Source organism: Pinus tabuliformis, chromosome 4_1, assembly GCF_031772625.1.
Source record: "Pinus tabuliformis cultivar Carrire ecotype Pingquan chromosome 4_1, CPIR1, whole genome shotgun sequence".
Taxonomy (NCBI): domain Eukaryota; kingdom Viridiplantae; phylum Streptophyta; class Pinopsida; order Pinales; family Pinaceae; genus Pinus; species Pinus tabuliformis.
The window spans coordinates 841,983,650-842,004,547 of NC_142303.1; the positions used below are offsets into that span (position 1 = coordinate 841,983,650).

General features: G+C 40.5%; 1 long non-coding RNA gene across 6 annotated transcripts in view; it reads left to right on the top strand.

The window, feature by feature from the left end:
• The window catches only part of LOC149178840 (uncharacterized), a 51,946-nt gene extending 31,806 nt beyond the window's left edge, over nucleotides 1-20,140 (top strand). Inside the window, exons 2-4 of one of the 6 annotated variants that reach the window (XR_016258238.1) lie at nucleotides 18,192-18,286; nucleotides 18,404-18,446; nucleotides 19,260-20,140. This is a non-coding gene — a long non-coding RNA (uncharacterized LOC149178840). Of the gene's footprint in view, nucleotides 1-18,191; nucleotides 18,447-19,259 lie in introns of all 6 variants that reach the window. The other 5 variants (XR_016258243.1, XR_016258241.1, XR_016258242.1 and 2 more) reach the window with 5 other exon arrangements.
• The last annotated feature ends 758 nt before the right edge of the window (nucleotides 20,141-20,898 follow it).

Here is a 20,898-nt window from a genome sequence, read left to right on the forward strand (position 1 = left end):
TTGATGTCATAAACAGGGTCCGCTATTTCTAATAAACCTTCTTCATTCATGGGAAAACAATGATCCTTCTTTTCAATGGTGTGAGTAGTCATATCATTATGAGTGATGTCCTGGGGGAAAGGAGAGTCAATTTCAGGCTCATTTTCCATGTCAGTATCATAAATAGGCTCGCAGCCAAAACGATGTTGTGCATATCCCATTTTCCCTCATTAATGCATAAGAAATCAGAAATGTCATCTTCACAAGGAGCTACAATATTCATATCCTCAAGCACCCTTTCTTGAATGAAAGTCCCCACTTCATCGTGTTCATCCTCATGGGCTTTAATAGGGCTTTCACTCATGCCATGCACCTTCTCAGTCCTTAAATTTGCATCCTGAAGGTCCTCATCATGATCTTCTTTAGATTGATTCCATTTGTCCATATATTCCCTACTTCCATGATGGTCCTCCACACTCGGATTTTCTTCAAGGTCACCCTGATCACCGAATTGATTACATTCTATGGGGCTTTGTGATTGATTATAATATTTTTCATTGATAAGATCAGTCAGAATATCAAAAGCACAGGTTTGGCTGGCAAGTTCAAAGAGATGACTAGGATCCTTCTCATAAGCACACATTGTTATGTAGAGTTGTTTTTGTGTTGCTCCATGAAACCTAAGCATGAATTCCTTATCCATGTTCTCCAACAAATCTTCACAAAACTCAACATATTGGTCCACAATTTCTTGTAGTTTTTGCAGTTCTTGATCATTGAGTTTTGCAAATGGAGAGCCACGGGTACTCTCTTCTTGACAACAAGCCATTTTTCATGATTTTGCATATTAGGAATAAAATGGAGTCGTTAGGGTGAAATAAAAAGTGCCTTGATAGATGCTTGCTTCACCCTACAAATATTAAGTTTGAAGTTCAATGAAGAACTAGGGCTTCGTTCTTCTAATGGAGTCGCTAAATGATATATCAATAATGTCACAAGGGAACAAGACAAACGTCTCGTTTCCCTAGAAACATGCCAAAAATGTTACCGCTCAAACTAGCAGATGTCCTATGAGGCGTCCTAGGAGAGGATCCTATAGAGCAACTACTAGGTCAAGGGGCAACAATGGAGCAATAGCCCACTATCACCTCAGCTAAGGCTCCCTGCTCTTTACGGACTTTCACTGATGGGAGGAGACCCGATATAAGTGGAATCACAATAATGAATATGTCAATGAAAAGATGAAGGGTGATTCCCAAGGCCTATTCACAAGAGAGACTCAATTATATGTCTTTCTTGCTCAAAAAGCAAGGTGATAGGCTCTCTAGGAAGGGCTAAGAGGATCTTTGAGGCTAGGGTTTGGGAATATGTCTTGTCAAGAGGGTTCCTAGACCCGAGAATCCTTATGAAGAAATGGTCTTTATGTGATCTTTGTGGAATTAGAGTTGTAAGGTTGCAGGACCACACGGGACCAAGTGGACCCAAAATTAGGTCAAGGATGTGGAGTTGATCAGTCAAGGAGGGGCTTGACCTAATTATGGAAGAGAAGAGGATCAAAGGACAAATCTTCTTTTAGGAATTGAATGCAATGATCCAAATGAGGACACTAGCCAAAGGAAACCTAGGGCAAGAAATGATCCTTGAGCTAGGGCTTGCTATATCTCAAGATCCCACTGTTGGAATTTCATGAAATTTGGAGGGCCTCTAGAGAAAAGTTTAGTGCAGTTATGGACAAGAGATCAAAGTTTTTTTGATGGCTACAATGGGAGAAAAATGATGCCTTGGATGACCTATGGAGGCTAGGCCTAGAAAGAGAAGGAGAAGCAAGAGAAATATTCTTTAAAAGTGGTAACCTATGGAAGGATCAGTGCCTTATCCTTTGGGAGAGATGGAGTCAAAGAGAATTTGGTGTTTAGAAAAGATTTACCCAATCAAGGAGGCCTTCAAGCAACTTTGCATGGCATTAGGGCATGAGAGCAGCTACTTAAGGTCTTTATACTTCGATATGCAATAATTGATGACTTATCAAGATGTATTCAACAACAATAATCTCTAGGAACATTCATCCATTCATACATGGCCCATGCAATGATGCAACTTTACAAAAGATCAATTTTTCCACAATTTCACATAAATAGGCAGTAAATTTCAGACTTATATAGCTAAAATTCTAACAACATTTCATGTGACGAAGTAAATAACAAGAATAAACATTAAAAGGATCACTGACATGTACAAATGAGTATATCCAATCATCAAATTATGCCAATATTGAAGCTCCAAGATCAAGAAGATAGAATCTATACATACATCAAAATTCATCCGTGAAGCCAAACTCGTCCTCCAAAAGGGAATGCGAAATTCTCCAAGTAGCTACTAAACCCAAATCCAAGTGATGATGAGAGAAATGAATCATCCTATCATCTATAACAATCAAACTCGTCCTCTAAAAGGGAACGCAAAATTCTCCAAGTAGCTACTCAACCCAAATCCAAGTGATGATGAGAGAAATGAATCATCCTATCATCTATTTATACAATCAAACCCGTCCTCCAAAAGGGAATGCAAAATTCTCCAGGTAGCTACTAAACCCAAATCCAAGTGATGATGAGAGAAATGAATCATCCTATCATCTATTTATACAATCCAATAGGGGATTCAAATAGCCTAATTTGTCTTACTTAGCCCCAAATAATAAAATAATGCTCAATAATGACATGACTTGGTGACAAGCCCACCAAGATAGCTCAATAACATAAAAACAAGCCTCTCAAGAGGGTAGAATAATCAATATAATGAGTCGTTGGGCCATTGAGAAGGCCTGATGAAGTCCAAAGTGTGTCATGATGAGAGAATGGACTCCAAACATAATGGACAAGGGGTTGGCCCCTTGTTTCCCAAGTAAGTCACACGTGGTGCTCCCGTGTAGGTGTGGGGGCACAAGGACATCCTCATGGGTCTCTAAGTGGATTGATAATGCCTGTAAACCATTTGTAAGGGCTAGGATGATGTCATAATCCCTCCCTTTGTCACCTGCAGTGAGACACATCCTCAATTGGACCCTGGAACCTATGCCATGTGTTTGGTGCAAGTGTAGAGTCGGCTAGGCATGGGAATCCAGGTGCATCATCCTCATCCAAAAGGTGGAACATGAGCAATCTTTGAAGGGTATTGGGGATCCATGAAGTACTCTTTGCTATGATGGAGGTCCATGGCTCTCAACGCTCACCCTACAAATGCCCATGTGGCCCTCTGGAGGGCTTGGACCTCGTATAAGGAGACCAATTCCCAAATGGAGACGCACCTGCAATCCTGCATAAGATCCAATGCATCCCCTTGCCGTCCACTACAACAAATCATTAGAATAATCGAGTAAAGGGTTTACAAATCATGGATTCCAATGGGCTTTTAATGGTGGCATGCTCTTCCATAGTGGGCTTTGGCATGTACAAATGTCTCCAAGCTCAATAAGAGGGTTAACCAAGGATCCTATTAGGTGGTTTCAACCTTTAAAGGGGCATCAAATGGTAGGTGGCATGTGATGTGATGATGGTAGTCCATCAAATGGTAGGTGGCATGTGATGTGATGATGAGATGGAGTGGGGGTGGAGGGAAAAACTCCAAGCCACATGCTAGGGTACAAGGGTAGCTATAATATGGGAATCTCACACTTGGGTATATGAGTGTAGGAAGGAGCAATTGTGGTACATAAGTTACCCTGACCTTTGTTTTTCCACCCTTCTTCATATGCCTTTTGTATTTTATTGATTTTTCTTCATAACTGCTCGGGGCTCCAGGGAATGAGAGCATGATGTGTGGTATATAGCAGTAGGTACCCCCTTTTAAGGTGGGGCCTTTCATTGCTCACCAGTGGTTGGGGACAATCATGGGTTCCTTAATGTGGAGGGGGCTCATCTAGGGCCCATAGGAACTAGGGTGATGGCCATAGACATGGGTAGAGCTTATGTTTGGTTGTTGCCCACGTGCTAAATTTGTATGTTCCGACCAACTTTTGCATTTTGTGGTACATTTCTTGTTGTAAGTGGCCAAATTATGCTTTTTCTTTTCTTTTTAGTTGCATCAACCTCCAGGGCATTGTTCCAGGCCCGACCCAAAGTGTGGATAAGGGGAGGGGGAGGCTAACCCTTTGTGGACATGTGGACACATGTGGACTTGGATGGGAAATATGATGAATGGGGTTATAATGAGCGGAGGGGAGTGATGTATGTGGTATTGGAAAGCGAGACCATGAAACCAAAATTGGGATTTCCCGTGTAGTGCCAGCCCTAAAGCCAATAACCAGTAAAGGAGATCCCATAGGACTAGAATACGAGGCTAACCATCAAATCAGGTAGAGGAGACAAGAGTACAAAGCTAACCCACTCTTTCTGCCGAATCCCCCCACCAATCCATGCCCAAAAGTATCCATGAAAAGTAAACAAAATTACTCAATTATACCAATGAAAAGTCATACCTTTGGGGTCTGGAGGCCCACCTTCAAACATACGATCATAACATATGGGCGAGGGACCACATGGATGGCTCAGGTGGCGGAGATGGTGGCACATCGGGCTATCTGGTGGCTGCAAGGGGCTGCTAGTTGCTGACTGAGGACCATCTAGGAGAAAAATTTCTCCTATGCATACTACCCACAGGCAGTGGGTAACAAGCCCGATTGCCATATACTTAAAGATTTTCCTTGGCTGCAACAGTTAGCACAAGAGAGAGCAACACACTTTTGAATGAGCAAGTATGTATGCCTTGTGAAGTGTTCAATTGCAGATGTATCAAGGTTCTTTCACTGGAAGGAAACAAAAGTGAGTTTTTAGGAGAAAAGTAATAGTACTATTCTAATAAAGACACATACACATATGTATGAAAGGATTGTTAACCATCAAGAGAAATAGTTCACATAGATGTAATGATCATTAAAGCAGGTGCACCACATTCAATAAGATGAGCACTAAAGGCAATGAAATAGTTCAATTTATTTAGTACATATGAATGCCAACATATACCTCGAACATCCAAAGATTAGTCTTAAAACATTCACAATATACGCATGAGAATATGTTGGCTCAATGAGCTTCAAATATTATGCAAAAGTTCCAAGATACATTGATACAATGAGACACCACTAGCTCCAATAGTGAAGCTTCAAGCCACTACTTGATCTCCAAAAGAACAATCTTTCGCTCTAATGCCTAGGTGGAAAAGCCAAGGGGAAAAGTCCTTTCTTTGAGTAATGAGGCCTCTTTTATAACAAGAGGAATGACCTTTCATAACTCCATGACTCTTGAACTCTCCTCTTGACTCTTAGACTTCTAAAGTGACCTTTGGACTTCTACATGACTTTTGAACTTCTTCATGTGACTCTTTGTCCATATGTGACGCTTGGACCTGTCATGAAATACTGGATTCTCAGAGAGTTTGATACAACTTTGATTATCACAATAAATCATTGTCGGATCCATCTCCTGACTAAAAAGGCCACAAGTATTTTCCTCATCCATATGGCCTCACATGTTGCTTGACTTGCAACCATATATTCAGTATTTGCTGAGCTGAGTGCCACTAACCTATGCTTCCTGCTATACCAGGAAATAGTTGCAGACCCAACACTAAAGATAACACCTAAAGTACTTTTCCTGTCTGATGGACTCCTTGCCCAATCTACATCAGTGAAGCCTTGGAGCTTCACTCCCTCTGTCCTCTTGTACCATAATCCATACTTTGTTGTGCCTCTGAGGTATCTTAACACATGCTTTGCTGCCTTCCAATATAGCTTGGTAGGCTTCACCATGGCTTGACTCAACTGATTAACTACATAGCATATGTCAGACCTTGTGTTCACCAAATACATCAAGGATCCCACAAGCTGTCTGTAGATGGTAGCATCTACTGCCTCTCCCAAAGAACCATGCTCCTTCCTCCAGTTTGTAGCTAGAAGCGTGTCCATAGGCTTGCAGTTTTCTATGTGAAATCTCTAAAGTATTTTAGATGAATACTTCCCTGACTCACAAACAACTCACCATCACCCTGCCATACTTCCAGCCCAAGGAAGTAATTCATCAAGCCCATGTCCTTCATCTTAAATTCTCTTGCAAGGTCTTCCTTGCAAGAGCGGATCAAATTCTCATCCCCTGTAAGTATCAAGTCATCAACATACAATACCAAGATAAGAAGCTTGCCATCTACCTCAATGTGATAAAGGTTGGAATTTACTTCACTTTTGTTAAAGCCCAATCCACTGAGATATGTGTCAATCCAAGTGTACCATGCTTGGTGTGCCTGTTTGAGACCATACAGAGCTCTCCTCAGTGTACACACATGCGTCTCCCTGTCATAAGTCTCAAATCCCTCTGGATGATCTATGTAAATTTCTTCCTCAACAACAACATTAAGGAAGGTGATCTTCACATCCATCTGGTGGATCTTCCACCCCATCTGCGCAACTAATGCTAGAATGCCCCTGATTGAGGAATATCTTCCCACTGGGGCAAATGTTTCTTCATAGTCCACTCCCTCTACCTGTGAGAAGCCTTTGACCATAAATCTGGCCTTATACTTCTCAATGCTCTTATCAATTGCATGCTTCACTTTGTAAATCCATATGGAACCAACCACTGACTTGTTCTTTGGTCTCGACACCACTTCCCATACACTGTTCTTCATGGAGTCATACTCCTCCACCATGGAATCTACCCACACTAGTTGGGAAACTGGTTCCTTAAATGAAGAAGGCTTAGAATCAATGACTTATGTCATGAGTGCCATGTAACTGGCATACCTGTTGGGTGACCTCCTCTCCTTGCATAATGATGTAGGAGCTCCCACATGCTCCCTAGCATCTTGCACCAACCCATCTGCATCTTTGGTTCTCTTTTTTCCTTCTCCGGAAGATTCTGGTTGAGTGGGGGCCTCCACTTTGCCTCTTGTCTGCTCCTCCACATGTGGCTGCTCCTTAGCATCTTTAAGCTCTGCATGAGGCTCCTCCTTAGGAACTAGAAGCTCCTCCAGTGGGATACTCAACTCTTGCTCTAGAGAACATGTCATAGCCTTCTCCTCATTAAATTTGACATCTCTTCTCACCACTGTCATCTTGAGTGAGGGAAAATACACCCGTAATTATGTGGTGTCTCTATGTATCCTACAAAGACTCCCATCTCAACTGTAGGCTCCAATTTCTTCCTGCTATCCTTGGAGACATGACAATACACAGTAGCTCCAAAAATTCGAAAATGAGATACATCTGGCTTCCTCCCAGAGAAAGCTTCTTCGAGTGTGATCATGCCAAGTATTCTGTGAGGGCTTCGGTTTTGCAAATAAACTGTGGTGTTGCATGCTTCTGCCCATAGATGTAATGGCAACCCTTGATCATGCAACATGGCTCTTGCTGCTCCCACTATGCTTATGTTTTTCCTTTCAGCCACCCCATTTTGTTGTGGGTTATGAGGTGTTATCAGTTCTCTTCTAATACCCTCTTTGGCACAAAATTCCTTGAAGGTGTTAGAAACAAATTCTCCTCCATTGTCACTTCTTAGGGCTTTTAGTTTCTGACTAGCCTCATTTTCAACCAATGCTTTGAATTTAACAAATTTGGAAAACCTTCATCCATTTTCCTCATGAAAAAATCCAACATTTTCTAGAAAAGTCATCAACAAAAATCACATAATACATGTGTTTTGCTGTAGAGGCTGTAAAAAATGGTGCACATACATCAGAGTGGTCTCGCTCCAAGATTACTCCAACTTTGCTATCTCGACCCTGCAATGTGGATTTGACATATTCCCCAATGTGCATCCCTTGCAGACATCATGTTGGTCAAGGGTGCATTTCAGGAGACCGGTGGTAATCTGCTGCATTATTTTTAAGGCCCCATGGTGTAAATGTCCTATGCGCTTGTGCCAAAGTTCTCCAACATCTTGACTCTGCACATTTTCCACCTTGCTACTCAGTGCAACACAAGCTTCCACCTCAAGTTTGTAGAGATATTTTTCACTCTAACTCCAATTTGTTTTACTTCCCCGGTAGCTACATGTTTCAGAAAGACTTTTCCTTTACTGAAAACAACGTCATAGCCTTTATCCTCCAATACAACTACAAAGATCAAATTCTTCTTCAACCAGGGACGTACATAACATCTTTCAGATGAAGATGAGAGTGTGACTCCCTCTCAAAGGTGACAATACCAATTCCTTTGGTACTATACCTCCCATCAGCTCCAAGTTCTGTGTTCATTTGTAGATACTTCTCCTTTAGGCTACTAAAGAATCCTTTGCATCCTGTCATATGGAACGAGGCACCTAAATCTAGGTACCACACACTCCCCATTACAATGTTGGCCATGCATGCAATTAGGGTGAAGTCTAATTCGAATTTTGAGGCAAATGCTTCACCTCCTGCTCCTCCTGAAGGCTTCTTGTTAGACTTCTTGTGCAAACACTTTGTTGCATAGTGCCCATATTCGTGGCAGTGAAAACATTTTATCTTGCTGAGGTCCTTCTTCTTGCCATTGTTTTGGCTGGACTCCGGCTTGCCTTGGGCCTTCTTTCTCTTGGCCTTCTTTCCCTTGCCCGCGAAGGCAAAATTTACTTCCTTCTTAACTTTGGATGTTACTCCATCTCTATTGTTTCTTCATATTTATTCCTCTATTGTTTCTTCATATTTCTTCCTGCACCAAATCAAACCAAAGTCTCTCCCAATTTAATAATTTGTCCCTTCCATTTATAGAGTCCTGGTAGCTATGCTAGGATTTTGGAAGGCCTAGGAGAACTAGGCTCACTAACTCAAAAGATGGTACATTTTCTCCAACTCCTCCACTCTCATATCGACATTGAGTGAATCTGGAGAGGTAATGTGGAATGGTTTCATTCTTCTGCATGCGGATGTTTCTGAGCTTGTCTCTCAATGCCAATTTCCTGGCATCACTGCTATTTTCGAATAACTCAGTGAGGGTCTTCCACATAGCATATGGAGTTTCTTTGCTATGTAAATTCGAGACTGTGGTCTCTCACACCCTCCAGGATGATCCTCATGGCTTTTGCGGTATCCTTCTTCCATTGGGCTGATTGATGTGCATCCGATGCTGCGGGTTTTGGAATGTCATTTTGGGTGTAGTCCAACACTCCATTCAACACTCCATTATCATCGAGGACAACTTCCATCCTGTCCTTCCAAGCTATGAAATTCAAAGTTCCCTCCAGGGCATACTCCAATCTCAATCCGTTGAAAGATATTTTCTTGCACGGAAGAAAACTACTGCATTGAATCTACAAATTGAATTCTTTGAGGGAGAAGATCTATTGATTGGTTTCTAATGTGATTTCTGTTCTGATACCAAGTAGAAGTTAATAGAAATTTGCTACTACTGATGAATTCGCACTGAAAACATGAGTCTACAAATTTCCTCTACAATTATGCGGAATGGAAATCACAATTTAGAAACACATGCAATGACATGCAACCATTAAAACACAAGGAACACATTGATTTTATCGGGGAACCCAACTGGGAAAAATTCCTCTGTTACTTTTCATGGAAATCAAATGAGAATGAAAAACTATTACAATGTCTTGCTTCAACTCTGAAGCACACTCTTTACTGTAAACCTGTTCTCTTGACTGTTCTGCTTTGCCCACCACTTAGCCAATTCAAGACTCCAACTTCCTCTTATTTCCTTGCACAATTCAAGAGAAATTGAATTCCTAAATAATAGGGGAATTTCCTATTTCCTTGTGCAATTCCCAAGGAATTGATCACCTATTTAATTGCCAATCCTATACACTCAACAGTATATAATTGATGATTACAATGTGCCTTGACCTCCACTCCAGCTAGGCAATTCGAATTCCATGCATGCCTGGGCTATTTTTAGTTGATTGACTAGTTTCACTGAGAGATCAGTGAGTTAACAACAGTTCTACTACTCAATTGACTTTCAACTGACTCAACTAATGACTTGAGCTTAATTAACTGAGTTCAATTGAAAATAACTGAACTATATTGCTAAATTTTAGCAATCACTACATGCAGAACTCTACTCGAAGCTTACAAACTCAATTTTGCTGATCTAACTATGTTAAAATTGGCAACTAGGGCCAAACTCAATGTGGGTCATCTTATTTTGGCTGATAATATTTTTATTAGATTCCTCTCGTCGAGAGGTGTAGGATTGATCTAAAGATCATCCGATTCCAATAAGTATTTATGAAGATATGAATTTAGTTTGATTATGGAATAATTATCAAGTCGACTTGCAACTCATGTAGGCTCAGAAGCCCAACAGAGGCATCTATTCATCATCAACATTTGTGTATAAATACAGGAGGTCTTTTCCTCATTTGCACACTGATCATCTCATCTCTCTCTCTCACCCGAGCCGAAACTGGTGTGCGGCAAAATATTGCTCTGGTGCGCGGCGAAATCTTGGACTAGTGCATGGTGAACGACTCACCGGTGGAGACTTGACAAGTTCAACCTAGGGTTTGCTGCCCTAGTTCAGGGCTGATTTGGGGTTTGCTGCTGCTGATCTAAATCAGATCTTTGTACTATTTCTCTCTGCTGAATTATTGAAGATAAAAGAAGATTTGATCAAAGGGTTTCCCCATATTGGGGTTTGTCCCTGGCTAGCCGCCACATCTTGTGTCTCTTGTCTTGGCTTGTTTTCTGTCGATCGTTTAAATGTTTTATTTGCACTTCACTTTTTGTACATGTGATTGCTAATCTGTGGATAATAATAAGAAAGATAAGTAAACTGCTCTAAGCATAGAACATACCATAACTTAACAGGGTATCAGAGCTGAGGTGAAGATAAAGCCTGAGCAAGAGCAAGAGCAATCATCGAACAGAAGATTGGCAAGGCTATCCTAAAAGGACTATGGGGTCTTTAACACTTTTCCCTGCCGAAGACAAGCTCTGTGAGAAATTTGATTATCATGGATGGAAGATGTCTCTCGATCTAATCTTTAGAAGATCAAGGAGTGTTGGACCATGTGAGAGGCAATATTGTTGAGCCTCCATCAAATGCACCTGCTGCTGCCAAGAACAAATGGAAAACCGGTGAAGTCAAACAAAGAAGATCATCCGGGACTCAATCGACAAGCGCTTGGTGGCCTACATCTCCGACCTGAACACCTCTAAGGAAATCTACGATAGACCGGTGAGTTTATTTAAAGTTAATGATGCAAATCAAGTTTTGTTTCTTAGAAATAAGTTGAAGGAAATCAAGAAGGGTAAGGATGAGAGTATGCAAACATACTTCTTAAGAATCACCAAGATCGGGAACGATCTCCTATCTATTGGGGAGATTATTACTGATAGGGAAATGGCACTCACGACTCTTGGAGGATTACCATCCGAATGGTACGTGTTCAGGACTACTCTTCTGAACAATAATGTAATTCCTGGTTTCGAGGAATTAATGGCTAGATGCATTCAAGAAGAAACAAGGGTAGAAGAGCAAGAAATGCCCATGCCTAAAGGTCCTCCTGTTGCCTTTTCTTCTCATGCTAAGAAAAGAAATAATTCCAGGACTAAATCAAAAAGAAAGGTTGGACCTAAGGGTGGAAGAAAAGGACGATGTTACATTTGTGATAAAGCAAGTCACTATGTAAGGGAGTGCCCTGATAGAAGGGACTCACACTGGGATGATGATCAAAATCCCTCTCAAGACAATCAAAGGAATGGCAAATCAAATAGCAAAGGTATAAGGAGTGCTAGAAATCAAGGAAGAGGACAACCATTCAAGAAGGCTAGAAATTCCAGGAATGAATCCAACACTGTTGATAATAAGCAGGATGAATATTATCTACCAGTTGCTCTATCTAGCTCTGCTCCTTCGGACTCAATGGGAATTTAGCTCATTGATAGTGGTGCCTCAAGGCACTTCACTGGTTACAAAGAAGTTCTCCATAATCTGATAGAGAAAGAAACTAACTTGGAAATTGTACTTGGAGATAATATGAAATATCCTGTGAAAGGTGTAGGCAATGTCTCTCTTAAATTGAATCAAGGTAATATGATCCACTTACAGGATGTATTATATGTCCCTGACCTCAAAAAGAACCTGGTGTCCATTTCGGCAATGGAAGACAAAGGCTACAAGGTGGCTTTCATCGATGGCAAGATGTTGGCATTAAGAGGGAGACTACGACACCATATACTCCTGAACAAAATGGTGTTGCGGAAAGGAAGAACCGTACGATTGTGGACGTTGTCCGTGCCATATTCCATGATCAAAGACTTCTGAAGTTTCTATGGGCCGAAGCTGCAAGCACCGCCGTATATGTACAATACCAATGCCCTCATCAAGCACTGGGTTCCAAGACTCCTGAAGAAATGTTCACCGGTAAGAAACTTGACGTATCCCATTTTAGAATTTTTGGAAGCCCTGTATATTTTCATGTGCCAAAAGAGAAAAGGAATAAATTAGGTGCATCTGGAAAGAAAGGAATCTTTGTGGGCTATGGTGAAAATACTAAGGGCTATAGAATCTATGTAGCCGATCAAAGGGAAGTCGTGATTAGTCATGATGTCACCTTTGACGAAGATATGGCTCTTAGCAAGGTGGACAATCTTCCGACTTTGAGGAGCTCTCAAGAAGTCGACACCAGGGAATCGAAAGAAAAGGATGATGAAACAATGCCTGATGTGGAAGAACCCATGGATCCTATTGATCCACCTGAGCCTTCCTCTTCTAGGAAGAGGCCCTCTTGGCTTAGGGGGCTACTCGATGATGCTGAAGGACACACTGCACCCCGAGGAACCTTCTGTGAAAGCAAGAAACCCAACAGGTATCAGGGATACCTGACCATCATGAGCACGATCATACAAAATGAGCCTTCATCATTCTCAGATGCCGTCAAGCATCAAGTATGGAAGGATGCTATGACTGAAGAATATGAGTCTATTATGAAGAATGATGTCTGGGAAGTAGTTCCCAGACCTGAGGACAAGACAATTGTCACTTTTAAATGGCTTTACAAGATAAAGCATGCAGCAAATGGAAGTACAGAAAAATATATGGCTCGTTTTGTTGCTCACGGCTTCTCCCAGAAGGAAGGTATAGACTATGACGATATATTTGCACCTGTTGCTAGATATAGCACCATCTGCTCGATCATAGCCCTTGCGGCTTCACAAGGATAGAACCTACATCAGATGGATGTCAAGACCGCATTCTTGCATGGTTCGATCAAAGAAGAGGTCTACGTGGAGCAACCTGAAGGATTTGAGATTTATGATCGAAAATCTCATGTATGCAGGTTGAAGAAGGCTCTCTATGGGCTGAAGCAAGCACCCCGAGCATGGTATGAGAGGATCGATAGCTACTTGATGAAGCTGGGATTCACTAGGAGTGAAGCTGATCCTAACCTCTACTTTAAGGTTGAAGATGACAAACCTCTCATACTGGTGCTGTATGTGGATGACCTCTTTCTAACAGGTGCAGACCCTCTCATTCACAAATGTAAGAGGGAGTTGGCTTCTGAATTTGAAATGAAGGACCTAGGACTGATGCACTATTTCCTAGGACTTGAAGTCTGGTAGAAGCCAAGGGAAATTTTCCTATCTCAAGGAAAATATGTGGTGAAGATATTGGAAAGATTTGGTATGGTAGACTGCAAGCCTGTAACTACCCCGATGGAGCTTGACTTCAAGAAGTTAAGCGGTAGTGCTGCTGGACCTGTTTTATGAAATGCTACCAAGTATCGGCAACTCGTCGGAGCATTAATGTTCTTAGTGAATTCCCGTCCAGATATATGCCTTGCAGTCAACACATTAAGTCAACATATGGCCTCACCACATACATTGGATTGGTGCCAAGAATCTATTAAGATATCTTCGTAGCACAATTACATATGGGTTAAGATACACTATCGGAGATGTGAGACTAGTTGGATACACTGATGCTGATTGGGCAGGCAGTGTGGTGGATCGTAAGAGCACTTTTGGGTGCTGTTTCTCCTTGGGATCTGCTTCGATATCCTGGATGAGCAGGAAGCAGAAGTCGGTGGCTTTGAGCACCGCCGAGGCAGAGTATATTGCTGCTAGCATGGCCTCCTGTGAGGCAGTCTGGTTGCGAAAGCTCTTCAGTGAGCTGTTTGGATTTACATTGGATACCACCGTGATCCTATGTGACAACCAGAGTGGGATTCGTTTGTCAGAGAATCCCGCATTTCACGATCGCTCCAAGCATATCGATATCAGGTACCACTATATTCGAGATATGGTGCAGCGGGGAGCTATAAGGCTCCAACATATCGGTATAGATGAATAGGTTGTCGACATTCTAACAAAGCCCTTAGGAAAGGTCAAATTTTTGATTTTCCGAGAACGACTTGGTGTCGTTTAGAAACCCTCTGATGAGGGTCCTGTATGATGTATGGAGCTCTTGTAGCTTCGGGGGGGGGGGGGTGCGGGGTACTTCTTGGAGCGACATATGACCACAGGGTAAAAGAATCAAAACCTTCCCTGTGACACCCCGTGGCGACTATGTAGCAAGATGATTAGTTCTCCTGTGAGGTCTGGATGATGTGTTCTCCATGACGATTATGTAGCAGGATGATTAGTTCTCCTATGAGGTTTGGATGATGTGTTCTCCATGACAATTATGTAGCAGGATGATTAGTTCTCCTGTGAGGTCTGGATGATGTGTTATCCATGACAATTGTGTAGCAGGATGATTAGTTCTCCTGTGAGGACATGATTGATTAGTTCTCCTGTCGAGGCATCCTACCCATGTAGTCTGGGACTCATGGGAAGTACCTCTCATTTGATCAATGAGCAGGGAAATGAGGATAGGGACCATAGTAGTACCGATGGACGCATCGCTGTATCTACTGTACTCCCTATGCTAGGATGACCTTCATTGATCTGGGATCAATGATACTGGTCTGGGACCAGTGGTAGGAGTTGTACCCACTATGACACTGACTTTGGGTCAGTTGAGGATTGGTCTGGGACCAGTGGTACACACTCTGAGACTGACTTTGAGTCAGTGGATGATGATACTGGTTTGGGACCAGTGGTAGGAGTTGTACCCACTATGACACCAACTTCGGGTCGGTTGAGGACTGGTCTGGGACCAGTGGTACACACTCTGAGACTGACTTTGAGTCAGTGGAGGATGGTATGATACATCCTTGATCATTTCTTCTTCTTCATAATTTGGACAAAGTAGAGCAGAGCAAAACAGAGTAGAGCAGAGTAGATCAGAACAAGGCAGAACAGAATAGAGCAGAGCAGAGCAGGGGTCAAGCTGTATAGGGCAGTGCATTTTATGGATGAATAGTAGTGACCGACAAACGAATTGCACATGGAGTTCTCCCTAGTTGAGAGGCAGTTTTAAAATTGGCAACTAGGGCCAAACTTCATGTGAGTCATCTTATTCATGGCTGATAATATTTTTATTAGATTCCTCTCGTCGAGAGGTGTAGGATTGATCTAAAGATCATCCGATTCCGATAAGTATTTATGGAGATATGAATTTATTTTGATTATGGAATAATTATCAAGCCGACCTGCAACTCATGTAGGCTCAGAAGCTCAACAGACGCATTTATTCATCATCAACATTTGTGTATAAATACAAGAGGTCTTTTCCTCATTTGCACACTGATCATCTCATCTCTCTCTCTCTCACCCGAGCCGAAAAAGGTCATTCGAAATCCCAGACTAGTGCGCGGCGAAATCTTGCACTGGTGCGCGGCGAAATCTTGCACTGGTGCACGGTGAATGACTCACCGGTGGAGACTTGACAAGTTCGATTTAGGGTTTGCTGCCCTGGTTTAGGGCTGATTTGCTGTTTGCTGCTGCTGATATAAATCAGATCTTTGTACTATTTCTCTCCGCTGAATTATTGAAGATAAAAGAAGATTTGATCAAAGGGTTTCCCCATATTGGGGTTTGTCCTTGGCTAGCCGCCACATCTTGTGTCTCTTGTCTTGGCTTGTTTTCTGTCGATTGTTTAAATGTTTTATCTGCACTTTACTTTATGTACATGTGATTGCTAATCTGTGGATAATAATAAGAAAGATAAGTACACTGTTCTAAGCATAGAACATACCATAACTTAACAAACTAAGTGACAAGGATAATAATAAGAAAGATAAGTAAACTGTTCTAAGCATAGAACATACCATAACTTAACAAACTAAGTGACAAGGCCATGTCACTCAAGCTAACTGCAATTCAAATAATTTGGCTGATGTGGAAAATTGAATTACTCAATTTGACTATGGCACCAGTGAAATTGAACCTTTCTTGCTACAATTTCTAACATTCATCGTATTTAGTTTGAACATGAATTTAGCAGAGTGAGTAGGGTGGAGTAGGGTGGTCATAAATAGGTCGCATGCTTTGATATCTAAACTGTTTGGTGATTTCTAAGGTTGGAGTTATGTGAAACAACCAACAACTTTTTCTTAAATCGTCACTGCAAGTAGTCCGTGCTTATAGAGATGGAGAGAGTGGTAAGCTCTAGATAGAAGCTAAGTAACCGGATTCGTCCTAAACCCCCTACGAATCCCGAATCCAGCGAATCCGACACGATTCGGTCCGGCTTCGTGTCCAAATCATATGACACGTCGTGTCCTTTTCCGACATGTCGAATGCGAGGTCTTGTCACGATTTTCAAAAGCGTGTCGTGATTTTGGGAATCGTGTCCTATTTCCAGGACTCGCTAAGCTCAGCGCGGGTATGAAAAGGGCGTGTTTGGTCATTACAGCCATGCATATTTTCATTTGGCAAGCGTTTTGGCAGCTTAATGATCAAGTCTAGGCCCTAGTATTGATATGCTATTCATGGTAATGTTAAATTCTTAAAGTAAAAGTGACATTCTCCTTAATCTTCATTTTCATCCGTGACATTCTCCTTAATCTTCATTTTCATCCTTTTACTTAAATTTTTAACATTACCATGAAATGACTCAGGATGTTTGAGAGTGGTTCCGGCCTCATTGGATTTCATATGGAGAAAGTAGAATTTTAGATTTCATTCAAAATCCAGCAGACTTATCAGTTTTTCAGGATTTTAGGATGGGGGGATTGCAATGTTTCCATTGAATTTTGTCATGTATTAGGGTATGGAACTCGTATTTAATCAAGAGCACCAATCCCTCTATGTACCTTGATGTTAGTGACATTGGTTGTCGAACTCCTGTATCATGACCCTCCTAAAAATGTACGCATCACTCAAACAAAATCTTGACTTGACATGTTATGCTTGTTCTATCTTATGTTAATGCTTAAAGGGTGATATTAATGACAAAGATCCCTATACAGATACAGAGGTAATGACAAAGATACCTTTGGATATTAATGCTTAGAGGGTGATATTAATGACAAAGATCCTGATTTTCCAACAAGACTAAAAAATTAGACATTTCTCGTGGTGGCAAGAGGGCCAAGCATAAGAAATAGATAATAGATTGACATGTATTTGAATTTTGTATGTACTATGCATGCTAATAACTATAGATGAAGATCTATGTTTGAAATCAATAAATTTGTATCATTAATTAAAATTAAATTTGTGTAAGAAATATGATAATATTTAATTTTTAATATATATATATATATATATATATATATATATATATATATATATATATAAAATAATATATAACGTGTCTTAACGTGTCCTGTTCCGGGGGTCAGCGTGTCCGATTCCGACACCACGAATCCTACGTGTCCCGAATCCCCGAGTCAGGTGACTTAGGATAGAAGTAAGGCTGTCTCCAATTCATAGATGGAGAGAGAAAGTAGTAACTCGAAATGACAATAAGGATTATCTTCGATGCATAGAGATGGAGATGGGAAGCGATATACCTAACGAAAATAGCATATACTGGTATTGCAAGCACTTCTGACTGTGTTATGTAGGCATTAACTTCTGGAAATTGTTTATGGTACTTTAAAGCTCTCAATTTAATATTATTTTAAATGCTGTTTCTTTTATTGGTGGAGACGTGTTGTCATTTCTTATGGAGTAAGAGAATGGTTATTGTAGGAAAGAGAAGATGACTGCTTGTTAGATTTTATAGCATTGGTTTCTGTTAAGTTTTAGACATTCTTAACGTCATTACACTATTCTTTGCTTGAAATTTCTAATTAATATTGCAGCAATAATAGGTTACTTCGCTTTATTTCTAGTAAGTAGTGGTCATCAGGAGCATATTAAAGAATGTTTGCTATTATTTCATATTTTCTTAGATGGCGTGACTTATATGTTGTCTTAAGGCATCCCCGTTTCAACAGATTTCAGCAGGAAGGTGACCTGTCTATGGACATGCCTCACTGTTTAAGAGGTGAGATGTGATAGGCCTGGTTGGGCCTGTGTTTCTCTCTCCATTATTGTGCACCCTTTGTCGCAGTAATGTGATTTAGTAATAAGGGGTGTATTAATTGTATGTACGATGTTTCAGGGTTTCTTGTTCAAGGGACCACAATTCAGGTCTATCTGAGATTGTAAGTGGGCATTTTATCGTTTTATTAATTTTGCAACAAAGCTTGGACTCTCTTTCTCTCTCAATTTTTATGAATTGCTTGGATATTATAGGATATGTTGTGTATTTTCCTTTCCCAAGTTATTGATAACAGAGCTTCGTTAAGCTTCATGGCAGGGATGCAATGAGTACTAGCAAATTTTGACTTTGGAATATAAATAGGATTTGTCCCAGCACTGGTTAGGGCAAATAAGGGTTGTGTAGCTATTTGCCATACAATTTGAAGTTTCATTTCCTGAAATTTTTATGGAAATTTGAGGTTGGGAGCAAAAGAGGTATTTACATTGTTTAAGCTGTACTTTCATGTAGTTACAAATGTGCTGTAGCTGAAGTAGCACATAAAACACTCGTAGAACATTGATATGGAGTAGTAGGATTGTAAATAACATTACCTGCAAGGTCTTTCTGGGCCATTTGAAGTTCATCATTTAGTAACACTATCAAAGCTCCTCAGCCTTGTTTTCCTTTACATAGTAAAAACACATGCCTGGGATAATGTATGATATATATTCTACCCAGGCAGAAGTAAGCAACTGTTGGCTGCAAGTACAGGCATTGGACCTTACAGCCTCAAACGTGCCTTGAATTTGTTCCATCACCTCTCCGAGTGTGTATTGAGAATTGATACGCGAAACAAATTTTATTTCTAATTTCTGAGTAGATTAATCCACAAAAACAAAATAAAAATGTTTTCAAATCATGCTTCTGGTTTTCTGTTGTCTTTACTTCTTCCCATTGTTTCCCATCACATTATTTTATTTCTTTGTCTATGCAGCAGGAGAAGTACATAAGCAAATGGAGGAAGAAAAGTTTGAGGCAAGCTTGTACGTTGGTCGATTGGAGCAAGTCATCATTGTTTTCTATTGGCATCAAGAAATCCATCTGAGATGCATCAATGAATAATGTTTCATGCAATTTTATACGCTCTGTAGTGGACTTTTGTGATGATATTGATGTCTGTGTTGAAGATCATAGTCTTCTTAGATCATAGTCTTCTTGCAACTCCGGCTGCTTCTGTGGCCACCACTTCTCTGAATACAGGTCCAAGACGAACGCAGATACTTAAGATGGGTCATGTTCAAAATGATGTGACGGTTTCGTCTGGTTTCCACGTAAATACACGGAGGCATATCAGTACTACGCCAGTTACTGAAGGTGTCAGGATCATGTCTATACAAACAATGTTCTTTACTGAAGGGTATCAACGCTGTGCTTTTCTCACTCTCAATTGTAGAGAGTCAAGAAATTATATAGAAACTCAAAGAAGAAATGGTTGGGTTGCTACACTTGCGTCAGAGCTTTTGAGTTTAGAAAACATTGATAGCCTCTTGGGACCTCGCTATCATCCGATTTCTGGCCATCTTTCGGCTACACGAAGTACTTTGTGATGCATTCTGTAACTTTCAAACGATAAAGAATACTTTCCTTTTTATTGTTTTAATCGGCGTCTGGGTATAATGGCGAGATTACTTCGACCCGATAAGATTCATCTCAATCTGACGCGCCCTTTTCACAATGTTTTATCGGTAACTCTTTCATCACGTAAAATTGACAGACTCCGATAGTTAAGTATCGGGTCTCAATAGACATCGGGGTATCGGCCGGGAAATTGGATTGGATGGTAGGATGCGATAATACCATTTTTCGGACATCGGACTGACCTCAGGTGCAGTTGCAACCCGTTGAACTTGGTATGTCCAGTATGCCTGGACAGCCATTTTGATTTCTCGTCAACAAGGCCATTTTCTCGTCAAGATCATTTTCGTCAAGATCATTTTCTCATCAAGATGAGTCGTCATTGCCAAAATCTCTTGAGTATTTTTTCAAAAAATCTGATTGTAGGAGTGTTTGAGTCATTTTTTAATGGTGGAAATGGATTCAATACCATTAGGAATTTTTGGGGCATTTGAAAATTTGAAACTTAAAATCTTGATATGTGATACTAAGATTTCCCAAAATTTCCATCCAATTTTATAAAAATAGTGACAAAATTTCCATTATTTTCCCAACGAAAACATCAGCTTTTAAAAAATATTCTATTAATTCTATTAATGACCATTCTCATATATTCGTCAATTAACGGGCAATATGGATAAGTGACTTGCACTATTCTATTAATTCTATTAGTGACAATTCTCATATATTCGTCAATTAACGTGCAATATGGATAGGTGACTTGCACTATGGAAAGTTCATTGGATTGCAATGTCCAAATCTCTTTCTTGAGAGGACTGTGGCTTCCAGGAAGCCGATTAATACAAAACTTTAAATATATAAACAATTTAAATTTGATGACAGTTTAACACTTTTTGATTTTATATAACAGTTAAATAATTTTTGATTTTATATAATAGCTAAAATACTTTGTTAAGAAATGATTTTATATAATAATTAAAATATTTTGTTAAAAAAAC